General features: G+C 36.3%; 1 long non-coding RNA gene and 1 pseudogene across 1 annotated transcript in view; both read right to left on the bottom strand.

Annotated features, from left to right (window-relative positions):
* The window catches only part of LOC134804934 (uncharacterized), a 401,964-nt gene that overhangs the window by 313,800 nt on the left and 61,949 nt on the right, over positions 1-26,215 (bottom strand). The gene's annotated exons all lie outside the window — the stretch shown is intronic.
* LOC134805070 (uncharacterized) lies at positions 382-2,125 on the bottom strand (annotated as a pseudogene).

Here is a 26,215-nt window from a genome sequence, read left to right as displayed (position 1 = left end):
TTTTGTTAAATGAAGTGTGACAATTTTATATGCTGATTGCTGACAACTCACCTGAATGATTATTTATTCTCTTCTCTGTGATAATGGCATTATTTATGTCATTTTTTTATTTACACACATATCTCCACCTGTAACGATAGAGTACTATGTAAGTGGATATGATAACATATTATCTAATGATTAAATGTAATTTGTAAGAAAAATTCAAAGTAAATCTGTTATAATACTTATAATATGCCACACCACACATAAGGAAATGCTGAAAGTAACTAACCAAGTAGTGTATCGTACAAAATATAATAAAGTGTCTGATTATGTTTGCAATTAAGTTTAGGTTGCTTAAGCTTATATGGTATAGCTCACAAGTACAAACCTCATGCTTCATGCTTCACCATCCGAATTAGAATCAGAATCATCTTTGTACATGCCACTGTTAAATTTTTGAAGATACTTAGTAACATCATGATTGTAGCATGAGTTTTCCCTATATGCTCTCTTGGTATGTAGAACCCCACATAATGTTTTTGACCCGAGCCTATTACGTAATTTGGTTTTGTTCAAATTGACCGTTGAGAACACCCGTTCTACACAGGCACTGGAGTGCGGGAGAATCAAAAGGTTTTTAACAAAACTTGAGAGGTTTGGAAATGCTGGGGCTTCACTTCCAAAGCGTTGTTTGTCAACTTGGAGCCAAAACAACTCTACCGCCAGTTCATATTCTTGCAGTTGCGTATTTTGGAGAAGTCTCCACTCATTATCTAAGTCTTGAATATCTGCATCATTCACGAGATTGGGGAATCTAGATGCAAGTGGAGCTATTGTGCCATATTTATACGATTTCACTATTAACGGATCTAGAATCTCTAATTGTGTAAAAACTTCATCCCTAAATGAAAACCTCTGTTTGATTTGTGCGACTGCTTCAATATAAAAATCTAAGATACGTAGTTTGAAGTTCTTAACATGTTCCTGATTATCAATGCTTTGAAGCCCCAAAGTTACCTTAGCTCCCATATATACTTCTTCCAGTGGTTGGAAATTCCTCGGATTTCTGAAATCTACTTCTGAAATTGGTGTGGCATTTAAATATTGTTGTTTTATGAAATATGCTAGGATTGTTCTGACAGCTGATTCTAATGTTTTTCTCAAGCAATGGATCTGTGTGGACTCAGATTGCATTAATTTGTTCAAATTGTTGAATGATGGCAATATAAAATTTAGAAATTCCAAATATAATTTTACAAAAGGATTATTCAAGTTTTCCAGTATATTGTGGGATACTTGTACTCTGTCCTCGACAACTGCATCAATAAAGTATAATTTTAGGGCATTATACTGCTCTAGCACTCTTGAGACTGCAGGAAGTAGTGATAACCATCGGGTCTGTACTGGATGTAAAAGCTTGTGGGGTTTGATCTGGAAGAACGTTTGAAATTCTTTAAATGTTGCAATGCGTTTTGGGCTGCTCTGAATGTAGTTGTAAACATCCCTAACTAAATCTTCTACATTTGTTGGAAGTTTCTTACAAGCATAGGATGTACAAAGAGCAAATGAGTGGCATATGCATTTCATAAAAAATATGTGCGGGCACATCTCTCTGTAATAATGTTCTCAATGAGTTCTGATTACCCATCATTACATTGGCTCCATCGGCTGCAAACCCAATCAAATTCTCCTTCCAGGGTATGCCACAGCTCTCTAAACTTGCAACTATCAACTTAAACAATTCCACAGCTGTTGCACCTTTTTCAATAGGTATCAAATCAAAAAAACAGTCTGTTACTCTTTTGTTTCTTATTAGACGCACAACTAAACATAAATGTTTAGTTGTCCCCTTATCTGTCGATTCATCAGCTATCAAAGAAAATTTCTGGCCCCTCATAGCATTACAAAGTTCTTCTTTTTCTGTTTGTCCCATAACATTTTTAATCATTGCTGTAGCTTTTGTTCTCCCCAAGTTAATTAATGCAGCTATATTGGAGTCTGGGCAGCATGCTTTAACTATCTTACTTAAGTGGTCAATGCTACGAATAGCTATATTATGTTCAACTTGAAACGATACAAGCCTTAATTCTGATTGTTTAGTTGTAGACACTAATGTTGAAGTAGAAGGCGATGAAGGCATAGCTTCTATTATGGTTCTTTGACCAGTTATATTTTTAATGTTAGTTTTATGTTTGTCGCTGTTCATGTGCGTTGTCAGGTCCGACCCCCCCCCCCCCCCCATTTACATTTAAGTCACAGCAACATGCCCTACAATACCCGTAATCATCGCCCTTTCTACTTTTGGATAACCAATTTTTTAATTCGTTCTCTTCAAGCCATTCTATCCTAAATTTTTGAGCAGTTTAAGTTTTTTTATTACTACTCGTACCCTCACCAGGGGTATCAGTACCCCTCCTGCCCCTCCTCATCATACAAAGAACACGCCACTCTAAAATATAATTTAAAACTTGTTAGAAAAACAGAAATATTAGATAAGTACAGGCATGTTAGTAAAGAAACGACCGAAGATCAAACCATATTTTTAAATTATGAAACCCATTGCATATCTTATTATTTATGTACTTACCCGGCCCGGCAGATTCACAACACAACACAAGTTTCACAAAAAAACACTTCAAACACTTGGTTGGATTGAAATATTTCAAATATTACAAAAGAAAATCTTCTCCTACGCAGTCTACGCATCTAAGTTTCGTTCAGAAACTGTGGCATACTACGATATAATTTAAGGCCGGCCTACACTCACTTCAAGAACTTTGACAACGAGACCACAGATTCTTAATTCGCTCTTTTCGTTTCGTTCAGTAACTGTGGCAAAGGTTGATGTTACACACTACGATTGAATTTAAGGCCACCCTACACTGGCTTGCAGAACCTTGACCAGTACTTTTTTGCATTTTACATTGTTTATCGATAAAATACCTATTCTGTTATCTTGATTAACTATTCATGATGCCGTACACATAAAAAAAACTAACTTCGAGACCTTTCCGAGTGCACACTAGCACTAACAATGTTAAAAACGGTCAACATTCATGAAAAACCTTAATTTGGCAGTAACTCGAAAACCGTGCCACTTTTACTGGGGTCATGTTAAGTTGGTTTGGGTCCTCTTGGCCTGGTCTACCTCCAGTGTCACTGTGACGTGTCACTTATGGGACACCCTGTAAGTATATCAATATAAAGAAATACAAAAAGATTCATGTTTTTTTACATAATTATATGTTCTGAAATAATAATACAATTTCTCTTCAATTGGCATAATGCTGACAACAGAATCCAAATTAAAAAAAATGGCAATTAAAAGTAAAACTTTTTTATTCCCTCTCCGCCTTTTTTTATTCAACATTTATATATGTGATTTATGTTTGTAATTGCCACGAACGTATCATAAGTTATTAAATAAATATGAGTGATTCAGACGATTTTGGAGTTAATTAACTACTATTAACACATATCTTAGAAAACAAATCGAGCTGGTAAACGTACGTGTTTTAGGTAAAAGCCGGTCCAAGGAAAATAGAAGGTCCAAAAAGAGCACAATATAAGTGCAAAGTTACTACGCAACGTACAGTCGCCATCAGATATATCGGAGCGGCCAAGGTGTTCACAATATCTGAACACGCGCTCTAACGCCCTGACAATAGAGGCGTGTTCCGATATTTGTGAGCACCTTGGCCGCTCCGATATATCTGATGGCGACTGTACATTGTATAGGTATACCCATGTATCAGGACTGTTTTGCTAAAATGTATATAGAAGATAATCAAAACGTTTAATTTTATTAAAAATATCAATATTTCTTTTCTACATGTACGCTAAGGCAAAGACCTTGTTAAAACTCAAAATTTATTACCTAAGATTTCCAAACTTTTTTAAAATGTACTATTAAGTATTAAATTATAACAAAAGTTATATTTTATAACAGTATTTGATTTATTATATCCCAATAAAAATGATTCCAAGGTGATTTAGTTATAATATAAAAAAAAAACATGTTAAATATGGGCGGCAAAATGCTCCCTACGCGAGCACTCGCGTAACACGGAGAGGCGCGACTACTCTAGGGTTAAATAGGCATTAATAGTTTTTTCGATTTAATATCTTCTTGTATCGTATTTTGAAATAAGACATCTTGATATATATTATTGAAACAATATTTTTATTTATTATAACTATAAAGAATTCACTAACTAAACGTCCAAATGCTTGATACGCTAATTCTCATCATGGCTAGCCGATCTAATGTTTCCCTTGTTATGATTAAAAGCTGATGTTATGTTATAATTGTTATAATATAAGGCGACTGGTGTTAAGCACTGGGACATTTACTTTACCCTAATTTCCGAATATTAGCTTATATAATTGGTTAAAAATATTGTTTTCTTTATTTATCTTAGGTCTTATGTTAGGATTTTATAATATGAATATAAAAGTAAAATATAAAAACACGTATAAAACAATAAAAAATACATATAAACACATTATAAAATAAAAAAAACCTAACCTAGGGTGCCGCCGGCAGTGGGGCAAGGCCCAAGCTGCCGGTGATCAGGGCTGCAGAGAGAGGAACCGGCGGACTATCCGCACTAGTGATGTGCCGAGAGTAAAATACCATTACCGGTATTTTGCCATTTGGGAATATTACCAGTAAATTACCATTCTTCCCGGTAATATTCCCAAAAGCGGGTAATATACTCGTACTTGAACGCTTACGTTATAATTAAATTAATTTAATTTAAAACATGTAGAAATGGCTTAATTATCTTTACGTCTCTTCTACTCGTAGCTTCAGCTATCTCTTTCACTCAATCTTAGCGGAGTTGCGAAGCAATGTAGTATTACGCTGTATGTATCTCATATAGCCCAGTGGCTATAACCGCAAAAATCAAAGTTCGTCAATTGCGGAGGTTTTTCTGTCACTAAAATAAATAAAATAAGTAAAATGAATAAATAAATAAAATGTATAAAATGTATAAAATGTGTAAAATGTATAAAAATGTATAAAATAAATAATATAAATATACACGGTCGAAATAAGAATATTATTATATCAATGTTATTAAGCTATAAAAATTTACAACTTAACATATAAAAACAATGTAATTGTACTACACCTTACCTACTCATAAACATAATAAAAATGTGATGATTATCATTAAATCAATGTGATTTTTACATTTTCGTTTTAGTTTTACTAAAATTCTGGTATTATTCATTGAGTGGTTTTGACTGGAACTGGTTTTGACTATGCCCACTTGCCCAGACAAGGGTAAAATACCGAGTAACATTGGGAAAATTACCAGTAGTATTGGGAATTTACTAGAAAAGTAACCCTATGTTGATTTTTTGCACTTCGTATGATGCATTTGTTGACAAGTAATGATTTAATGTAAAACAACTTATGTTGACATTTACTTAATTTGAATATTACCGTAAATTACTGATTATGGGGAATCTTACCGGTAACATTACTGGGAATTTTCCCACCTTGGGTATTTTACCGGTAACGGCACATCACTAATCCGCACCGTGTCAAAGATCACCGCCTTCTGCATCTTCTGCGCGAGGTGGGTGGATCAAGGGCCCTTGATCCACCCACCTCGCGAGAGTGAGAGACTCTCGCGAGGTGGGTCATATGTTGGTCGAGACTCTTCGCTATTAGACCGTTCGCTGATTGTTTTCTTTATTATCACTATATTACCAGAAAAATATTAATTACAACTGTAATCGGGATATACCTAGAATAATTAACTATCGTTTGATCAATTTTTAAGCTTCGTAACAGTAAACTATGCTGAAAACAGCTAACATGTATACCTTGGTTGGTAACGAATGCACCCCGAATTTAGATTAGTCTGAGTACGTCACTTACGATCCCCTACTAAACAAGATTCACTAAATTATCAAAAATGTCATGGTCGTAAAGGACATTCATAGTGTTTTAGACCAATTTTAAAGGACATTAACTTCTTTCGTATTAAATTTATAGATATGATCGCTAATTTAGGTTAAAGATACAGAATTTTGAGTACTTTTCTCATACACATCAAAAATATAACTCGATATACAATAAAAATATATCAACATTAAACAAAAAAATCGCAGTTTTATGCGTCGCCTGAAAAGTAGCATTTTGTCCTTTACGCCAATTGAATCCAAAGGTATCGATATGTATAATTTTGAGACAATGACTTGGAAATTTGCTTTGGCCAACTGTCAGTGTCAAAAGCAACTGCCTGATTTGGAAAGGACAATACGACCAACTACAGTGTTGCCAATCTCAATATTATTATTAGGTTCCGAATATGGTAAGTTATTTTTCTCAAAAATGGACGGCAAAGTCGACTTTGCCGTTTAAAAAATAGGTCGCGAAGTGCGTAGTTTATGGTCAATCAAAAATTAAAAAGTTAAAAACATTGCAGTCTCGATTTTGGGACTGCAATGTTGCATACAAATTCCATTATTTGTCGAGTTCCAAACTTTTTAAAAGTTGAAATGTCCATATCAAATGAAGGCACAGGCTCATTAAACAGCCAAACAGATGATTAGTACTTATTATTATAATGTTGGTGTCCTATTTAGGTGTCTCAAATAGGTTGGCGTATTTTCGGCAGAAAAATACACTTCTATTTTTTGATTAAAAAAAATAAAATTCGGCATAGCAATTTTTTCCAATTGTTTCTACTTTTTTCTGTGAAAATATATACGTAAGAACGTTGTTTCTGTAAAATATTTCTATTATATTTATATTTATTGCACCATTTTTGAGAAAAGCACTATATATGACTCGGCTGGAAGGCTACTTGCTGGCTTCGGATTCAATTAAACGGACTCCCAAGGTCGTCCGTTTAAAACGAATCCTCAGCCTGCAAGTAGCTACTTCCGAGCCTCGACAATAATGTACTATAATTAGAGTTTTATTTTTGCGTAAAACTCTGTCATTTAGTGATTTAGGCCGGCCGGTACCGCTCCCGCACCCCACTTGTACACCCCGCTCCCTACACACTGCTCCCGATACGTTTAGTTTTTAATACGCTCGTTATTTTCTTGGATGTTTTTATAGTTGGATGGGAAGAAAACTGTGAACTTAATTCAATAAATAAAATGGATAGAGAAATTTTCCACAGCGAGTAAAAAGGCAATTTCTGAAAATAGTATAGTTACATGGTAATTTTTTTAGATTTTCATTTTGTAGGTATAAAACGGCAATAAAATGGCATTCCAGTGAAAAAATTAGACTGAGCAATTTTCCGGTCCAAGACATGCCAAAAAATTATATTTTATTAATATTGGTATTTCTGCTGGGTAATTTTTTTTTGATATTTCATATATTGTTGCAATACGTTACATGAATATGTCCGGTGAAGAAACTTTGAACGGAGCATTTTTCCGTAGAAAGATATTAACGATTTAAGACTTTAGGTATTTACTTTAATTCTATTATTAATTGTATGTCTTTCCCATCACGGAACAATGGTGTTCCGGACCTTTGGGAGGCGTGCGCGGAGCCGAAGCCAACACGTAGAGGCCCTTTTGACACTTTAATGAAATGTAAGGGGTACACCGAGCGGAGGCTGCCCTTGCCCGTGTCATGGGACGCACGCAGAGGCAGCACCCGCCAGGGTGTAAGGACTATTGAGAGTTGATGGAATCTAAAATGAACTAGGTTATTGGGTGAAAGCGATGGACTAAGAATTGAGCTATGGGGTAAAAAACCGGACGCCTGCCTAATAAAACGGTATGCAATTTTATATCCGGCAGACGGTGACTCGCCCTCACAAGATGGGCCCCCACAAAAAGCGACATCTAGGATGGCTCAAGGGCAACACCGGTGTGAGCGGCTCAGGGGTGTCGAGAGGTGTGCGCCGCTTTCTACCCAGTGGCTGTTAACAGCCACTGTGCCAACTCGCGTCTTATGCATATTTCACTTCCACCCCTGGAGCTTATAGCTCTAACGACTCCACTCTGGCCGGCCGGCTAAGGCAAGCCAGAGGCAGAGAATCCTGTCCCACCCACCCTCCTTGCGGGTAACAGAACTCTCCAGGAGCACTCGGGTACGTGAGGTCGCTAATCCCCAACAGCTCGCCACAAGCTGCCCTGCGTTGTTATTAATTTATTATTATTCTTTGGAAATTTATACAATACTTTTTATTTATTGATACTTTATCATATTGTCAAGCTTTTTCTGGCAGAGGAATTGCGGGGTCCACTACCTTTATTTCCTACACTATGAAGCTTTAGACGAAGCGAAAAAAGGCAATAAAGGCGTTAAGGAATCATTAAGGTTTATCAAATGTATTCTTAAATTCTAGTGAGATTTCTGCACAAGAGGCGATCTATGTTCTCATTGGTCTCCCATTATCTCGAGCTAGTGAAGCTGAAATGTACATAATACTAGTTTACCACAAGTGATAATCCATATATTAAAAAGCCCTCATGAATTACAGAAGCTTAAATCTGATTAGCCAGATATTTTCCAAAAAGGTACTTAATATTGATTATTATTTAAAACGACCACTGTCATTAGAAAATACAAGTCTTTCCCATTTTGCATATTATACTCGTACATATTCCAAAAAAAGTCATTTAGTAAGATTTATAGACCCTCTTAATGTCAGGTCTCAAACAATTGATAAATCTCAGGCTGTTGAATAAATAATTTGGGTTACAATTATGTACCATACAGGGAAAATGTTCATAATATTCCTGCCGAATATAATGACGAGTCTCATAACTCTCGTATATGGAAATAGAGGAATTGCAACGATGATTGCATTGTTATCAACGTGTTGAGACATTTGTGCGACTGCGAACAATTTGTGCGTTATTTGCAATCGTATTCAAAATCAACCCATACTGTCTATAACAGCAAGAGTCAGTTTTCGTTGATGACAATATTTTATTCCGCCCAACACGATGTTTTAAATTTGACAAATTTGACTAAGTACTACGATACCATAAGATTTGGCGAGAAGATTACATTTTATTAAAAGGCCCTATCGTCTTCAGGGTGCCGACTTGAATGCTTGAATGAACTATATATAAGAGAACAAGCTAAAGCCAGAGTTTTTAAGAAAGATTTTTGTACAGAATTTCAGGTAATAAATTTCGTCACTAAGCCACAATTCGATGAAATATTACGGTATTGCGTGGAAGTTCCTGTTAGGAATGCATTGAGATATGTTACGGAAAAGCTGATGATGTTTTTGTTAAAAATAAAAACGTGACAGGGACTTCCAGACGTTTTTTTTTTAAGTAATATTCAAGTAAGTAGTACCCGATCTCATGATTTATGATTTACTTACCTACTCGTATTCACAGGATGGTCGCATCGGAAGATTAACGCTGGAAGTCCCCAGAATCACGCTGAGATGTGACCATTTCGTGGTACTCGTCCTTCCTATAGTTTTTTATATTTTTTGTATATAAATATTTTCTATTTGTATTTATTATTTCTACTAATACTGTGATTTGTGCCAGAATCCATTTCGTTTGATGCTATTACTAGACAAGAATTCATTAACTGACACTTAAGGCGACGGTAGCGGTGGGTAAAATATCAGATTCTGTCAATTTACCCCATTTCACACACAGGCGCACTTCACGCACACTACCTCACTTTACTGGGACAGGTCAGTGACCCATCATGTTTTTTTAAGATTGGACTTTTAGTTTAGTATTGACCACTAGCCTCCTTTGAGGGTAAAAGCATTCCATTTAAAGATGAAAGAGAAACAATGCATTTAATCTTGCTTTCCTTGTCTGTTCATGTCACACGTGACGTACCTATTTAATTCATTTGATTGTTGACTGTTTTACTACCTACTATTGCTTTGTCGAGATACGCGTTTTGTACAATTAAAGCGAATAAAACAAGATGTCATTAAGTCAGATGTAAAATGTTATTTACTACTCTATACGGTTTTTCATAAGGTGCAAAATCCATTCAATAGGAATTTAAATAAATAAAGTTTCAGCAGGGTGGCAATTCCATTTTGGCGGATAAAGCGAAACAGAATAGTTCTATCGAACCTGCTTACAAATTTTCACGAGAATCAGTTGAGAAATGTGATCTGCAAAGGAGAACATACAAAAGCATTTTTGCCCAAGCTGAAACGGAGACCTTTGCTAACGCTCGGCCAATGATGGTTTAGGTACACCTATAAAAAATGGTTGTCCCTGCTGTAATTTTAATATCTTTATATTTCAACGGTATAGTTTTGCCTTCAAAAATAATCGGTATCGCTACCCAACAAACAATTAGGCGACACTTAGCACTTATTTTATCACCTAAAGACATATAACGGCTGGAGAATAGCTATATACTCTAAGCTTACAGGCTCTGGTGACATCAAGGTCTTTAAGAAGTCCATGTATAGCTTTAAGATCCACAGTAGCCGTTTTGGCCGCTATAATGGATCTTAAGCAGCTAGTGTTATAGCTCAAAGTGAATTCTACCACCTTAACATCTATATGAGTAATAAGCAGCTGCAATTTTCACTTAAGGTTCTAAACAGGCGATAAAAACTCTTTTATATCTCCGTTACTCGCAATCGCTTCTTAACTCTCTTGTCTCACTTACAGTCGAAAAGAGAAGTTATGAGTCACTTTTATAGATCATGTAGTCGCAGACGGGCGTTATTCAATACCTTAGTACATCTTATAGTGTTATTAGAGTCTTACTTACAACCTAAGCCTATAGCGCCATGTTAATATGACCGATGAATCAATAAGCAAAACGAAAACTGTTAATTAGAACGTAAATACTTAATAAAAATCGATAATTTTACTCAATATAGACATAATGTTAGTATTGTTGTATTTAAAACCGGACTTCACGTATATTGTGTAATTTTGCGAAAATTAAATACGGTGGACCACAATTTAAAAAATATTATATTCAGATAAATATGCAAAGGATCAGAGGCCCTTTAAAATTTTGTTAGTAATACATATAGTTATTGACAGTGTAATTAATTTCGCCATCATAAATCCGCAGATAACACCGGCATCGGTGAACTAAAATAATTATTTGCTTTTATTTATCCGCCATTACATTTCACTTCAAGCTGTCACAGTGCAAGCTTACAAATAATAATACAAAATGGAAACATCTGCAACCAAAGCAGTCAGGGCTAAGGAAAAAATGTGCAATTACCTTCTTGAGTGTTACAAATATTGACTTTAAATGCTAATATACCATCTAAAGCTGAAAGTATCATCTATATAGCTCTACACTAATACTCAAACAGTTAGTAGTCGCTTATTTGGCACCCTTTTAAATCCTAAGTTGTTAATCAACGCTATTACAGCACTACTTTAGCGCTCTTCTACTACAACAGTTTGTAGTCACCTATATGCAACCCATATAGCTCCTAAAGAATTAATTAACACTATTGTAGCTCCACTATACCGCTCTTATGTCTCTTTTTTTATCCCCTAACCCTACTGTAGCACTGTTATAAATCTTACGGTGATAAAATTTGTGCCCAATCCGGGGTTAAAACGGGGTTATAGCCGGCTATAACTCCTATTTTTAGAGTACTAACAACACCTAAAGAGTAAATAGGCGCTTATATAAATCTCTTGTAACCCTTAAATTTAGCGCCTAATGTTAGTTGGGTAAACAATAGCGGTACCTTACTACTTATACGTTCACGAAATCGGTATCTGCATAACTTGATTGTTAGTAAACTAACCTGAAAAATAATCTCAAAACCACCGAAACATTTATGTACAGTCACTTGCAATAATATGTTACGTCATTAGCGCCAACTTTGCCTCCAGGGAAACTTTGCCCAAAACGACAATTTTAAACAAATTCGTTAATGTAGAAAAAATTATAATAGTTAAGGCCACCCTGCTATTTTTAGTAGAAAATAGGTTATATTTCTGACAAAACTATATACCAAACTTGTGCATAACTTGACTTGGGAATTTAGAGTTTGAGCGAGTTGTCTAATATAGGGTATATTTCGGCGGGCAAAAAATTGATAAATAATGAATGCAAGTAGAAAAAATTGAGAACCCTTTGACAAATATTTCCGGGTTTCAGTTATAACACATGAAGCATAGATTATGTCTATTGAGATTTAAACTAATAAGGCCTAAATACACAAAAGTTTTAGCGGTGGGCAAAGTAGTCCGGTAATTTGGCAGCTATACCAACATTGCCCACCACCAAAAACGGATTAGGGTTGTCACTTTCATCTAATTTACCCAACTACGCAAGTAAAAGAAGGTTATGTTTGTACACTAAAATAAGTTTATAAATATATACTGTATTAAATTTGTCTTGTTATCCTTTATTTAGATGTTTTATCCCGTTAACGAATGAAAATACAACAAAAATCATATTTTTGGTCATTAAACTATTGTAACAGATTTTCTCAAAAGTGACAACCCTAGCCTTTGTAAAATGCTTAGGCGAGCCTTATTTGGAAATGGGCAAAAACGGGTAGGCAACATTGCCCAGCAAATTTATTTAAAAGTTTTTACACTTATCGCTAAGTTATTAACAGGGAATGGTAGGATTGCCCAAAACCTTTAAGTGATCCTTAGACATCATCATCATATATACGAGCTGTATTTGAATACCAAATTGACGTGGGCAATGTTGGCGAAAACCCCGGATATTTTTTTATTTGCCCGCCCTCTAAAACGCAAAAAAATGGGTAAAAACACGATAAAAAAAATGTTTTCTTCACATAAACTGATGCGTTTGATCACAATGGACGTGCTGAGCAAAAAAAGTCATATGATGTGATTTTTTTTGAGAAATTCGTGTTTAAAAAAAAAAGCGGGCAAAGTTGATGATAATGAGTAATGACGGTACCTACTCTTCGAAGGTCGCAAAAATATGTGACATGCTCTTATGGTTCTACAAATAAGATCGTGTCAGATATTTTTGCGGCCTTCGTTGTGTAACATAAATTGCAGGTGACTGTACATTTGGAATAATTATTTTATTTAGTTTCAACGAAAGTTTCAAGTTTAGTACGAAAATACTTCAGATATGCAATATGCACAAAATGTAGACCTAATCGAAATAAAACATTGCTTTTTATAGTAAATTTATAAAACATTCGATACATAGGTATACATAACAATAACCAGGCCACAACGCAATTGGCCTGTAAGCTTCATCTCGGTCTCCAAAGCCGCAAAAACTTGCTAGTACTTAGTGCTGGTCTAGCCTTTATTTTTTCTTGAAGATTTTCAGAGAACAGCACGTACACGCATTATACATATAGACGGAACGAACGGCATAATCATAATAATTTATTCGTCGCAATCCATGGTATTACAGATTTAGTTACAAGACTTTCAGGTATTACTTATACGAATTACATAACTCTTCCTGTTAATAGGCAATATTTTAATATAAAAGTTCTATAATATAATACAAGATTACAGTTGTCATCAAAATTCATTGACATACAGAAGTCAAATACGTTTTTAAAATGACGCAAAATGATACCAGCATAATAAAAATTGATCCCAATCAGTAAAGATGAGTCTTTAAACTTTTTTCATTTTAAGCGAGTTTTGAAGGAAGATAATACTTAAATTCGGCTGTAATCGTATTATTTTAAGATAGTTTACTGCGGTTTTCAACAATAATGAGTGATGTCGTCAATGTATGGAAATTGTTCGAAAGTTTACATTTGAGATTGAATTTCTGTGTTGTCTTTGTGAGTAAAAATATAAATCGATAATAAATTGGTAGCTGAATTATCTAGCTTCCAAAATCATACAATAATTCAATTACTGTCAAAGACAAAATTGTTTTGCTTCTGTCTCAAACGGAACTCCATATTTTGATTTTTTGATACTTTTAGTGTCGGTTTGTAGAGAATAACAGCAAATTAAAAATATAATGGCATAAAGAGTCGGTACACGGTTTCTTCGTGAATAAATTTACGTGTAATTTAATGCAATTATCAAACATTTATTGAACAAATTATGGTTACAAAGTGAGGTCTAAATCGAAAACGTCATATACCGGCCCCTTAACTGATTTTGTAAATGAAATGAACGTATAATAATGCCGACGTTCTTTATCCTAAAGCCATATTTATAGTTGATTTATTGATTTTATTATTGAAGTGAAAACTTCTTTAGCGGCGCTGTGCACTTTTTGAGGCGGGGAAAAAATGTTAAACTCGAGACAGCGTAAGGCGTAAGGCGTAACTCTCTCTTTCTACTTCAACTTTGTCAAAAATCGAATAAACCGCATTTTTTTTAGATTTGGGCGATTATAACCCTGAAGTACTAGTTTTTGATAGTAACTTCTTAGGGCGTTTTTAAAGTAGACTAAATTTGCTACAATAAGACACTAGAATTGTCTCTGTCCATCTAATATTTTCCGAGATAAAGCCTTTCAAAATTGTATAATTTTACGTCAGTTCTTAGCTATAATATAAGGGTTAGGTTGGTGGTAGGTGTTAGGTTAATTTATATGGAATTCATCACCGGCACCTTCTACAAAATATTTATTTTCCATAAAAAAGGAATAAAATAGGTCACAAACTTGGATTATTCATTGGGCTAACATCATAAACAAGCCTGCAAAAAATCAGAACTACCGGATTTGACGCAAACGCAAAATGTATAATTTTACTGTATTATCTTGGTCAGTGAGATCCTTTAATATATAATAACTAGCTGTGTGATAATTTTATTACACTATTTAACAATGTGTTATAAATGAAACGAAAGATGTGTACCTACCTACATCATTAGAAATCGAGTTAAGTATAAGAAGTGCACATACGAGCCAGGCAGGGGACTAAGTTGTGAAACATTATTTGAAGCAGCTGGAACTTTACCTGAGTGGTTACGGAATGGTTTAGAGATTAATAATAATATGACATATGCTTATATTGAAATACCTAGCTAGTCATTTTAATATGCACAAAAAACAACATTTATTTAAACCGGGCGTACTAGTGTCACCGAACGGTTACATTATCAAAATCCATGTCCGTCGCTTCCGCCTGTAGCCCGCGCCGGCTGCCGGCGGCGCACCCACCAGGAACAGCACTCGGTTGCTTTTTAGCGTCCAAAAAGAGGCTAATTGAATATCGCGCGTTTGTATATAGACAAAGTGTGGTCCTATCCGACCTCTCGCTAGCAGCTGCCACCAGCCATGAATTTGATGGCAACCAGCACCTACGATAGTAGATATAGGTCAGGCAAGTTTATTTTTGTAACTATTCAAGTTGTTACATGATCTTCTTCTTCCTCGCGTTATCCCGGCATTTTGCCACGGCTCATGAGAGCCTGGGGTCCGCTTGACAACTAATCCCATGATTTGACGTAGGCACTAGTTTTTATGAAAGCGAAAGTTGTTACATGATATTAATAAAAATATTCTGAGTACAAATGTACCTACACTTTGTGAAATAAATAATGTGTCGATGTAATGCTGTCATTATTATAAGTAGGTAGCTGCTATTCAAATATACATATTTGTATTTGTATTTTTTTTTATTTTTTTTTTACTTAAATGATGGAACACTTACATACCTTTAAGGTTGACTCAAGGTAGACCGGGGCGGGGCCGGGTTGGAGCTTCCGGGGCTTCGTTTTCTATGGAAAGCACCACCCGCCCGTCTTTCTTCGTTCGTTTTTGTAACATTGTATTGGTACCTTTCAAAGATACGGGATAATTAAATAGTATTAATTAAACAAAAACAAATTTAAACTTAGCTTTGGGAGATATTGGCTACCTATTTTCCAAAATTATACGACAAAAGCACTAGTTGCGGTCTTGAAGTCGAGTAGGTAGACTTGGCCTATACTTAGTCGAGTAGACGCCATCTACTAGACTATAGGCCAAAGGTATGGTGCAATCTTTTCGAGCGATGGCGCCATAACATTCAGCCTACTCTCGAGTAGATGGAGTTAAAATTAATATTTAATAAGTTAACACATCAGTGAAAGAATAATGATCACAGTTAAATGGCGTTCTAACAGTTTTAATCGTTTGTCGAAAGATGGCAGTAAATGTACTGTAGCTACATAATTTACCATGACAGTAACTCTCTATTTTTAAATTCTCTTTGGTTGTATTAAGAATTTTAGTCCAGTCGCGGTCTGCTGTCACGTTATTACAGTGACTTTTGATGGCGAGTCTGTCGCTGTTGTGCTGCCAACTCGCGACAAGGAATCGAGTCGCGCCTAGTTGTCACTTCTAAATTATGCTAGTATAAGTTGCTCTAGGGCCTACCCACATTAGTCGGCTTGACAGAAATACAGGACGATCAATCCAAATGGGTCAGTAAGGAGAAGTCAGAAACTATTAGAGATAGCGAAATCTGTTCTTAGGAACCATGGCTTCGATTTTAGATTTAATAATAATGACATTTTTTAAACTCATACATAACCGGGGATCGAACCTGGTCAAAATTATTTATGTAATCGCGTGTAGTATTAGTAGGTAAGCCAACCAAAAAGGTTCGCCACAGCAAAGCCCACAAACCGACTCAGTAAAGCAGGCTGTTTAATCAAGTCGTTTCGAATACGTTAGCGTGAGACATCCTAGTTTCATGCATCCAATGTGCTGTAATTCAGAAAGATACCTCAGGTATCTACTAAAAATGTAAGTACCCGGTACATTTTCCCAATTTAATTTTCGAGTGAAACCGCAGTGTGAGTGTAAGTACCTACTTTAAATGGTAATCTTTATTACCTACGGAAGACTCATTTCTGAAATGGAATTCTCTGACAAAGCAAAATTTTAGGAGAAATGAAAAAAAAATGAATAAATCAGGACACGATGAGAGTAGATTGGTACCGTACCGAATAAACATTCGCTGACGTCTACAGATTTGAAAAGTCATGATTTAGAATTAGCCGTTATCTATGTTAAGGTATACATAAATTAATTTCAATGGGATAATCGAAGTGAGGTAGATTGAAACCGGTGGGTTCTTTGTTATATTAAAGCCGCTACGGTAAGAACGTTTTCTCTTTGAAGTACCTAGGTACGAAATAATTTTACTTACTCGGGTCGTGGCCATCCATGCGGCCCTTAATTAAGTCGTATTTTTAAGGACCTTTTAGAAACAAGGAATAAAATCCGCTCAGTAATTTTAGGTACTCATTAAAATTTAGTAAACTAATTCTATTTAAATGCGCCTACCTTGTTATTTAATGGCATAACATTTAAATATGGAATAGGTAGTGAGAAATATTATAACTAAAAATCTACAATCAGGCTACGCAGCTAGCCGATCGCGGCAGGTGTCAGATACCTATTAGACGCCCTCTGGTTTCCGGACCTACCTCTAAGCATGGTCTAATAAAACATGGTCTTCTATTCCCAGAGTGACACGCGCCTACGTCACAATAACATTGCCACTTTATTTCAACATAACATGTTACATGGGTACATTATACCTATGGTTAATAAGTTAAAATATTTCTTTATAATTTATAATTTTCATTTATATGTATTTTATCTTAAATTTTACAATAACACGTAATTTTTAATTATTTGTTAGCAATATCTTCCGATTCACGAAAGAAATTTCAGACGTTCGGGTAATTCTGTTTACATTACTGGCAACACAGGATAGCGCTGTCACATTTGACAATTCGGATCTAGATAACTTCATGCCCTGACCGTCATCCTTGTCGAACGCGTGTTAATTGTTATTTCCTTCTCGCTCAGTGTCAGCAGTCGCAGTGTTTTCCAAACTTTTCACGTCGTAAGCTTGGTAATTAATGTGTAACTGTGAATTAGTTTTTCAAACGTTTGTCTTGTATAGATAAATAAAGTTTAATTTAATACATTAAATTTGTTTTATTTTACTATGTTTCTACATGAATAACTTAAAATTAATGCCGTTAAAATAATTTTCACCGTTGGTTATAATTCTCCCACATTTTAAAGTTTGAGAACCTGTAAACAGCATGATGACGTAGGCCCGTGTCAGTTAGGTCATACGTAGGGCATGCTCCCGGGAATTCCCGAGACTGATTTTTCCCGAGAATTCCCGGGAATAGGCACTTTCATTCAGTACCGGAACTGGAGATAAAAATCCCGGGAAATCTCGAAATTTCGGGAAATTTATAAACGTTATGCTATATCGATTTATCGATTACGTTATCTATACGAGTAGTCATACTTATTATATTTATATTTTATTAACACCCCAGCTCGTGAATACTCTGTCGATTGTTCGAAAACTCATGAGAATTCGCATTTTATGCATATGTGTGGCAAAGTAATTTGATGCAATTTTTGAGTCGTTTATTATATCCTCACATTAATGTGCCCTCCTTGTAAAACAAATAACTAAAATTATTTCTTATTTGCTGATTCTTAGAAAACATTGTCTGAATTTGAATATTGATATTTATTATAGATAGGTTGATGGTGATTCATCAGCGGCTTTTGACACGAGGCGCGGTGTAAGGCAAGGTTGCGTTTTGGCACCAACGCTCTTTGGAATTTTCTTTTCGGCTCTCTTTAGAGCAGCTTTTGATCAGTGGGATGTCGGAGTGCATTTGCATACAAGAAAGGATGGGAAGCTATTCAACATTAACTTCCTAAAATCAACTAGGAAGCGGTACGATGTGTTAGCCCGGGAACTGCTGTATGCTGATGATGCTGCACTTGTCGCCAACTCAGAAGAAGAACTGCAAGACCTGATTAACAGGTTTAGCCATGCATGCCAATCTTTTTCAATGAGCGTGAACACCAAGAAAACTGTTATAATGGTTCAGGGCGCCGATGTACCACCAGCAATCACCCTCGATCAAGTAACGCTTCAATCTGTCGATCATTTCTGTTACCTCGGATCCGCTTCAGAAACGTGGACCACCTACTCCAAGCAAGAGCGTCGTCTAAACGCATTTCATGCGTTGTCTCCGAACTATATTAGGAGTAACCTGGAAGGATCGGGTAGGTAACTAATGAAGCTGTTCTTTCAAAGACCATATGCAACAGCACAACGGCTATGCTGAAACAGAGAAGACTCCGTTGGCTGGAACACGTTCATAGAATGGACCTTGACAGATTGCCGCGTGAAGTCATGCTCGGACAGATTGCCGAAGCTAAGAGACCGGTTGGTCGACCCGTACTCCGTTTCAAGGATTCCTGTAAACGCGACATGAATGGCTTCGGCATTCCAGCTAACTGTTGGGAGGAACGCGCGGAGATGAGACCGGAGTGGCGTCGTAACCTGCGGGAAGGCATGGCAAAGCATGACTAGCTCTGGTTGGACCAACTTAAGGAGAAACGAAATCGCAGAGCTGCTGGACCATCCCAGGAGTAAAGACACATCTGTGATCGATGCGGCAAGAAATGCCGATTTGCCATTGGTCTATACAGTCATCGCAGTCGATGTAGGCTGTAGGCTACCTCCTCAAAATACCTACTTTAGTCGCTGCAACTATCATCTGCAAAGATGCTGTGGCCAATGATGATATAGATAGGTATTTTTTAATTGAAATATCAACCGTTAAGTTTGGTGTAGTTTAAAAACGAATAGAAATGTTAATTAATCATTTGATTATAATCATTTCAATCAAAATAAATACTTTTTTAATTTTCCCGAAATTTCCCGTTTTCCCGGGATTTCTCGGAACTGGTCCTGACCCGATCCCGGGAAATTTGAAACCTTTCCCGAGACTGATATTGCATGCCCTAGTCATACGCGAATCTCGGAATAGAGTACCAGGCGGAGTATATTATTATACCATGCCTCTAAGTAAGTACCTACCTACTAATAGCACCTCGCACTTTAAATAGGGCAGTAAACGATCAGATGAATATTTGTAATTAGCTTTATGCACTTAAAGAACCTAAAAATAAGGTGATCATTTTTATGTCAGTCTTGAAAATATTTTTTTATGTAAAATATACATAGAATGTTAAATACATAAGCCGATACAAAAACCTGCAACCAAGGATTTGCATCTTTAGATGTCCACCCATTCCACGTACCATTACCACAGTATATGATAAAAGGTGGTCCCTTTTCACCAGCAGCCGCGTTATATGAGAAAAGAACTGTAGGTATTATCTTTGCCTGCGGTGGCAGTTGTTTGGGTTGATGTAAATCCCTATAGCCCTACATTCTTCTTTTTTCGGATCATTTACGAAACTTGTTCTTGTTATATTCCAAATTCTGTGGGGTTTATTTTCCAAGCCCAATTTGCGTATTTTTTATAGCCGAGGTTAAAATGTTGCTCAATCATAAAAGGATCCGCTGCCCTTTTTCTAAAAACCTCCACTAATTGTGGTTTTTTAATAGACAAATTGTGTCTGGTACAAAAACCTTTAAACCACTCATGGCCTGGTTTACCTTCTCTGAACGGCGGGGTGACCAGTTGGTTCTATTCAAAGTAATTTTGAACGTTTTCAATTATCTCCGCTCGACTTAGGCCAAATCCGTTCTTCTCCATTACGCGCAAGCAATTGGTTAGCGTTTGCTCGTGTTCTGCACTAATAGCTTTTGGTCTACCCATATTATCTGATTTGGTTCACGTATGTATACCATTAAAATGACTCATTATCGTTGTGCGGGGTATTTTATGGTGAGCACAGGCTTGCAGTTTTGCAGAGGAAACTGAGTCGGAAATAGTGTTTCCAGTCTAAGTAGTCTTCAGTCAGAAATAGTCTTTTTAAAAACGCCGTGTTGTAGGTACTTACTTAAGTATAGGTTACATTATTTGACTGTGTCTGTGCATAACACATACATTTAATACAGTTTACAGCTTTGACCATGATTAAGATACATTGTGAAAGATGTTCACATTGCCAATTATATGGCAACCATACTATTGAAGTTGATTTACCTATACCTATAGGTAGTTACTTGTGCAAAAAAGTGCACTAATTTTGTGTCCCGAGCAATTAGCATAGCTTTTATACATTTGGCAACATAAATGAATTTGTTTAAAAATGTATTTTTGGGCAAATATACTACAGGCAAATTTGATTAGTTTGACGGTAATTCTAGTCCTACGAGTAGAATCACAGTGTCACGAACGTTGAAATGACATTATAATTTAAAAGCCCAATCAAGATCATTTTGTCTCACGGTTGCAACAAAATTTAATTATGCGCACTGTTTTTAAGCCGTAAAGTACCTACCCCTGTTCAGCTGCTGAGGTGAAAAATATATTCCTAAAAGGAAAGTCATATTTATAATCATAATACGCAGGTGGATATTTGGCTAATCCCTATAAGGCCTAGTTTCTCCTCTGGGTTGGAAGGTCAAATGGCAGTCGCTTCCGTAAAAACTAGTGCCTACGTCAATTCTTGGGATTAGTTGTCAAGCGGACCCTAGGCTCACATGAGCCGTGCCAAAATGCCGGGATAACGCGAAGAAGAAGAAGAAGGATATTTGGCGTATACATGAGTAGTATTCCAATTATCGCAAAGTCTACCTATAGCTCACAGAACCACAGTTACACGCCTTGTGTTGTGACAGAAGCTAGTTTTACGGCGCGGCGGAAGATCAATACCTATTATTCTGCTCCTAAGCATACACAGTTTAATAACAAGCGGTCTCATCTATAGAAATATTCATATCAAACCCTAATTAGTTAATCTAAGCAATAGTGGACTTAACATCCTCGAGAGGGATGAGGAATGTTGTATTAGTTTAAGGGTTCGTACGTACGAGTAAGTAGACAAAGGGAGTAGGTATATTACACTATTCATTTTATAGGGACCGTGCGCGTGGGAGAGTCTGCCATCTTTTGGCCTGAATCGGAAACATAATATATGTGTACACAATCTCACCAAAAACATAAATGTAAAGAAGGAGAGCCAAGTTCAATACAAAATTATGCTTGGCTGTGGGCTTCGCCGCAAAAAGAATGGAGATGTAAATGAGTGCCAAGTTCTATGCAAAATCCAAATATGTATTTATAGGAACAAAATAACGTTATGATATGATATAACAATTGCTGTTATTTAAAAAAATGTGAGATCTTAAAGTAGGTTACATTTGACTTGGATTTGATTTCTGTTATATAGCAAGTATAATAATACATATATTGGGATAGTTTCAAATATCTGCTTGTAACGGTTCCAACGCCACAATAAAAAAACTTGTTTTGTATGGGGACCCCCCTATTTTTAACTTTTTTTTATTTTTAGATTTTTTTCCTACGGTTACACACAATAACCGAGCTGGATTCCAAATTTCATTCTTCTAGGTCATCTGGAAGTAGGTTAGGTTTAGGTACTGTATGTCAGTCACAATTAAATTTTCTTTTTGTATGGGGCCCCCCCTATTTTTTCACTTTTTTTATTTTTAGATTTTTTCCTACGCTTACACACAATAACCGAGCTGGATTCCAAATTTCATCCTTCTAGGTCATCTGGAAGTAGGTTAGGTTTAGGTACTATATGTCAGTCAGTCAGTGCTAAAATTTACGACGATGGATATAATTAAACACACGTAGTTTTATATGTTTACGTTAAAGAGGTTTTGAGTTATAGAAGGGTCAAAAGTGGCACCAAGTGGTTCGTGTAATATTACACTCGGCGCTGGCTAGCCAGTTCCTTTGCTTGAACTTGGCTTGACACGCTGCCGCGTGTCTAGATGCCAAAGCAAGTGCTACCATCTACCGTTCTCGTCGGTACGTTTCCTTGCGCATAGTATAGGTTCTGCCATCTTGTGGTCTACATCGGAAGCATAAACGACACATTTACGCCTCGCGCCATAAATCTGGCGGCTCCTATGCTGCCCCCTATAGTTCATGCACGGGGCCAAAGATGTCATTGCCACCATATGTAAGTATAACATGTACTAGCTTTTGTCACCGATCTCGTCTGCGTGGAATTAGTAATTTCGGTAGCTTATTTTTTATCCAATCTGCTTTTTATTGATTCCCCATACAAACGTCCTTATTTGAGAGACAACTATGAGTATCTAGGTATTATAGGTACCTACTACATATGTATAACTAAGTCGGTAGGTATTACTATAAGGCCTAGATAAAGTGTAATAGCAATCATTCAATTTAAGCATCTGCTTACGTCAATTATCAGGCGATTTATCAATTATCTCACAAAAGTGACGGGGTAGAAACCCCGATTTCACCCTCTTAAGGAATGTGTTCCGAGATTATAACTTATACCCTTCCCCGAAACTCAAACTATCTCTATACCAAATTTCAACTAAATCGGTTAGCGGTTTAAGTGTGAAGAGGTGGAGACAGACACACTTTCACATTAATAATTTATTACTAGCTTTTGCCCGCGACGTCGTCTGCGTGGAATTAGTAATTAGAATATTGAGTTTTATTCCCTACTCTAGAAATTATTGATACCTACATACAAACGTTCACCCCCCTTTTTAAACCTTAAGGCGTGATTTCGGGGATAAAATCTATTCTATATCTCTTCTCATCATCATCCATCATTTCAGCCTTCAATCGCCCAGTGCTGAGCATAGGCATCTCTACGTGTACCTATGCCACTTATCCCGGTCCTGGGCTATAGTCTCATCCAAAACTGCCCCGCGATGTTTCGAATGTCATTCACCCAACGAGCCAACGGACGCCAGGTGCTTCTTTCGTCTGATATCTCTTCCCATACTTCTAACTATCTCCATACCAAATATCATCTAATTCGGTTCAGCGGTTATTGATTCCCCATACAAATTTCCACCCTTCTCTTCACCCCCTTAACGGATGATTTCTGGGATAAAAACTACCCTATGTCCTTCCTCCGGACTCAAACTATTGTATACCCATCTAAATCGGTTCAGCGGTTTAAGCGTGAAGAGGTAACAGACAGACACACTTTCGCATTTATAATATTAGTATGGATAAGTATGGAATGGTATGGATTAGTTTTTCCCCGCGACTACGTGGAATTAGTAACATACTTAGTTGTTTTATGAAGTAGGTACAGATAGTCAGACACCTGCAAAAACATCTTGACAATTTTTTACACCTTCCACAATATTTAAGTTGAAAATTGCTAAACATATTTCGCTAATACTGCATGGATATTGCATAGTAATGAAGCCTCATGGAGATTTTGTATTAAAATACTGTAAACATTACAGGAAAATCATTTTGAACAAAACCTTTTCAACGTGATTATGTTATGGGTTTATGATTATGACATTTGACAACCAAAGAGTTACTGATAGGATATTATAAGATATGTAACATATCTAGTTTTCTAGTTTGACAGCTGCAATAGATGGCGTTGTACTGCGCCATATGTATGCCCTGGATTGTCAAACAACAACATTTTAGAAACAGACTTACTGAAGCATTTGCGTAGCCGTATAGTAGTACCTAATTCAGCTGTTAAATGTAATAACCGACTGCATCCAACTCACTGAGCTATGCCTAATATTGTCTCCTGGTTGTTTTGCTTCTTCGTTGAATAATAGAAAGTTCTAATTGATATTCACAAGCACGCGCGCGCACTCCGTATTTTAATACCTACCTTCATTGTTTAAAACAGTTTTTTTTACGAATGGTTGGACTGCAACGGTGAAATTAGAAAAAAAAAACAACTAGGCGTAGGCCTATCAAATTATATCCAAAAAAAGCGTTTTGAGTAAATAATTCCCAGCAAGCTGGAAACCGTGAAGGTCATTTGGTCCTAAATGTGTGCAATCCCAGGAGGTGTGCATTTTGGGAGCCTTGGAAGATACATTTTTCCTTGGATTGCCGAACCACTCGATGTAGAAGGAATCCACCATCAATCACGATGGCACTACAAGCAAGGTTTAGCGGATCAGACACTGCTGAAAAGGCCTTTTCGCATTATAACATGAAAAATTAACAAATTCAAAATGGCGGCCAGTTTTTACAACTTTGACTACGATCCGAAAAAAATATCCGATAATTGATCTTCAGATGTCAATTTTCATCATAATTAGAGCAAATTTTGCGTCGGACGCACCGTTTTCGAGCTACAAGCAAAACCCTGAATAAGAGCGAAATTTTATGCACATCACACATGATTACGCAAACTCGGATTACACACATTTAGGACCAAATGAAGGTCCTAGATACCTTAAAACGATTTCCAGCTTGGTTGGAATTAATTCTATGAAAAAATCTAATTTGATTAGCCTAAACGGTGTTGATATTCTTTGAACGTTAAGTTTCTTTAAATGAAGACCTATTATATAGTAGGTTTAACATAAACGTTTCCAGTAAAAATATAGTTATTTATGATACAAGTGCGGAAAAGAGGTACTCCGAAACGAGTGGCGATAAATTAAAACACGACCGAAGGGACTGTTTTAAATCGACTCGAGTTGCGAATTACCTATTCGCACGTGTATCGTACAACGTTTTACAGTACATACGGCCCATTAAACTTTTGTTGACATACGCACGGAAAGTGCTCTTTCCCGCACTAGTTCGGGAAAGTAGGACCATATGTACTGTAATAGTACATTATTGTCGAGGCTCGGAAGTAGCTACTTGCAGGCTGAGGATTCGTTTTAAACGGACGACCTTGGGAGTCCGTTTAATTGAATCCGAAGCCAGCAAGTAGCCTTCCAGCCGAGTCATATATAGTGCTTTTCTCAAAAATGGTGCAAGAAATATAAATATCATAGAAATATTTTACAAAAGCAACTTTCTTACGTATATATTTTCACAGAAAAAAGTAGAAACAATTGAAAAAATTAGCTTAGCCGCCTTTTTATTTTTTTAATTAAAAAATAGAAGTGTATTTTTCTGCCGAAAATACGCCAACCTATTTGAGACAGCTAAATAGTCACGGTACTAATCATCTGTTTGGCTGTTTAATGGGCCTGTGCCTTCATTTGATATGGCCATTTCAACTTTTAAAAAGTTTGGAACTCGACAAATAATGGAATTTGTATGCAACATTGCAGTCCCAAAATCGAGACTGCAATGTTTTTAACTTTTTAATTTTTGACTGACCATAAACTACGCGCTTCGCAACCTATTTTTTAAACGGCAAAGTCGACTTTGCCGTCCATTTTTGAGAAAAATACTTTACTAATCATTATAAATAATCCATTTACACGTTTTCAATCTAGAGCAGTTCAAACTCAACTCTGCATTTTGAATTTTTTGGACGTTTTCTAATAATTTGTTACACGAAGCAGTGAAAATGTTACATACTTATTTGTAATTTACTTACAAAGCTCTTTCATATGATACCCCACAACCCGTACCCATACCTACCATAGTATGTTTAAAAGAAAAAAAAAAATTGTACCGCCGA

Source organism: Cydia splendana, chromosome Z (genome assembly GCF_910591565.1).
Source record: "Cydia splendana chromosome Z, ilCydSple1.2, whole genome shotgun sequence".
Taxonomy (NCBI): domain Eukaryota; kingdom Metazoa; phylum Arthropoda; class Insecta; order Lepidoptera; family Tortricidae; genus Cydia; species Cydia splendana.
The sequence above is the reverse complement of the archived record's forward strand: the minus strand, read 5'-3'. Positions and strand labels throughout refer to the sequence as shown.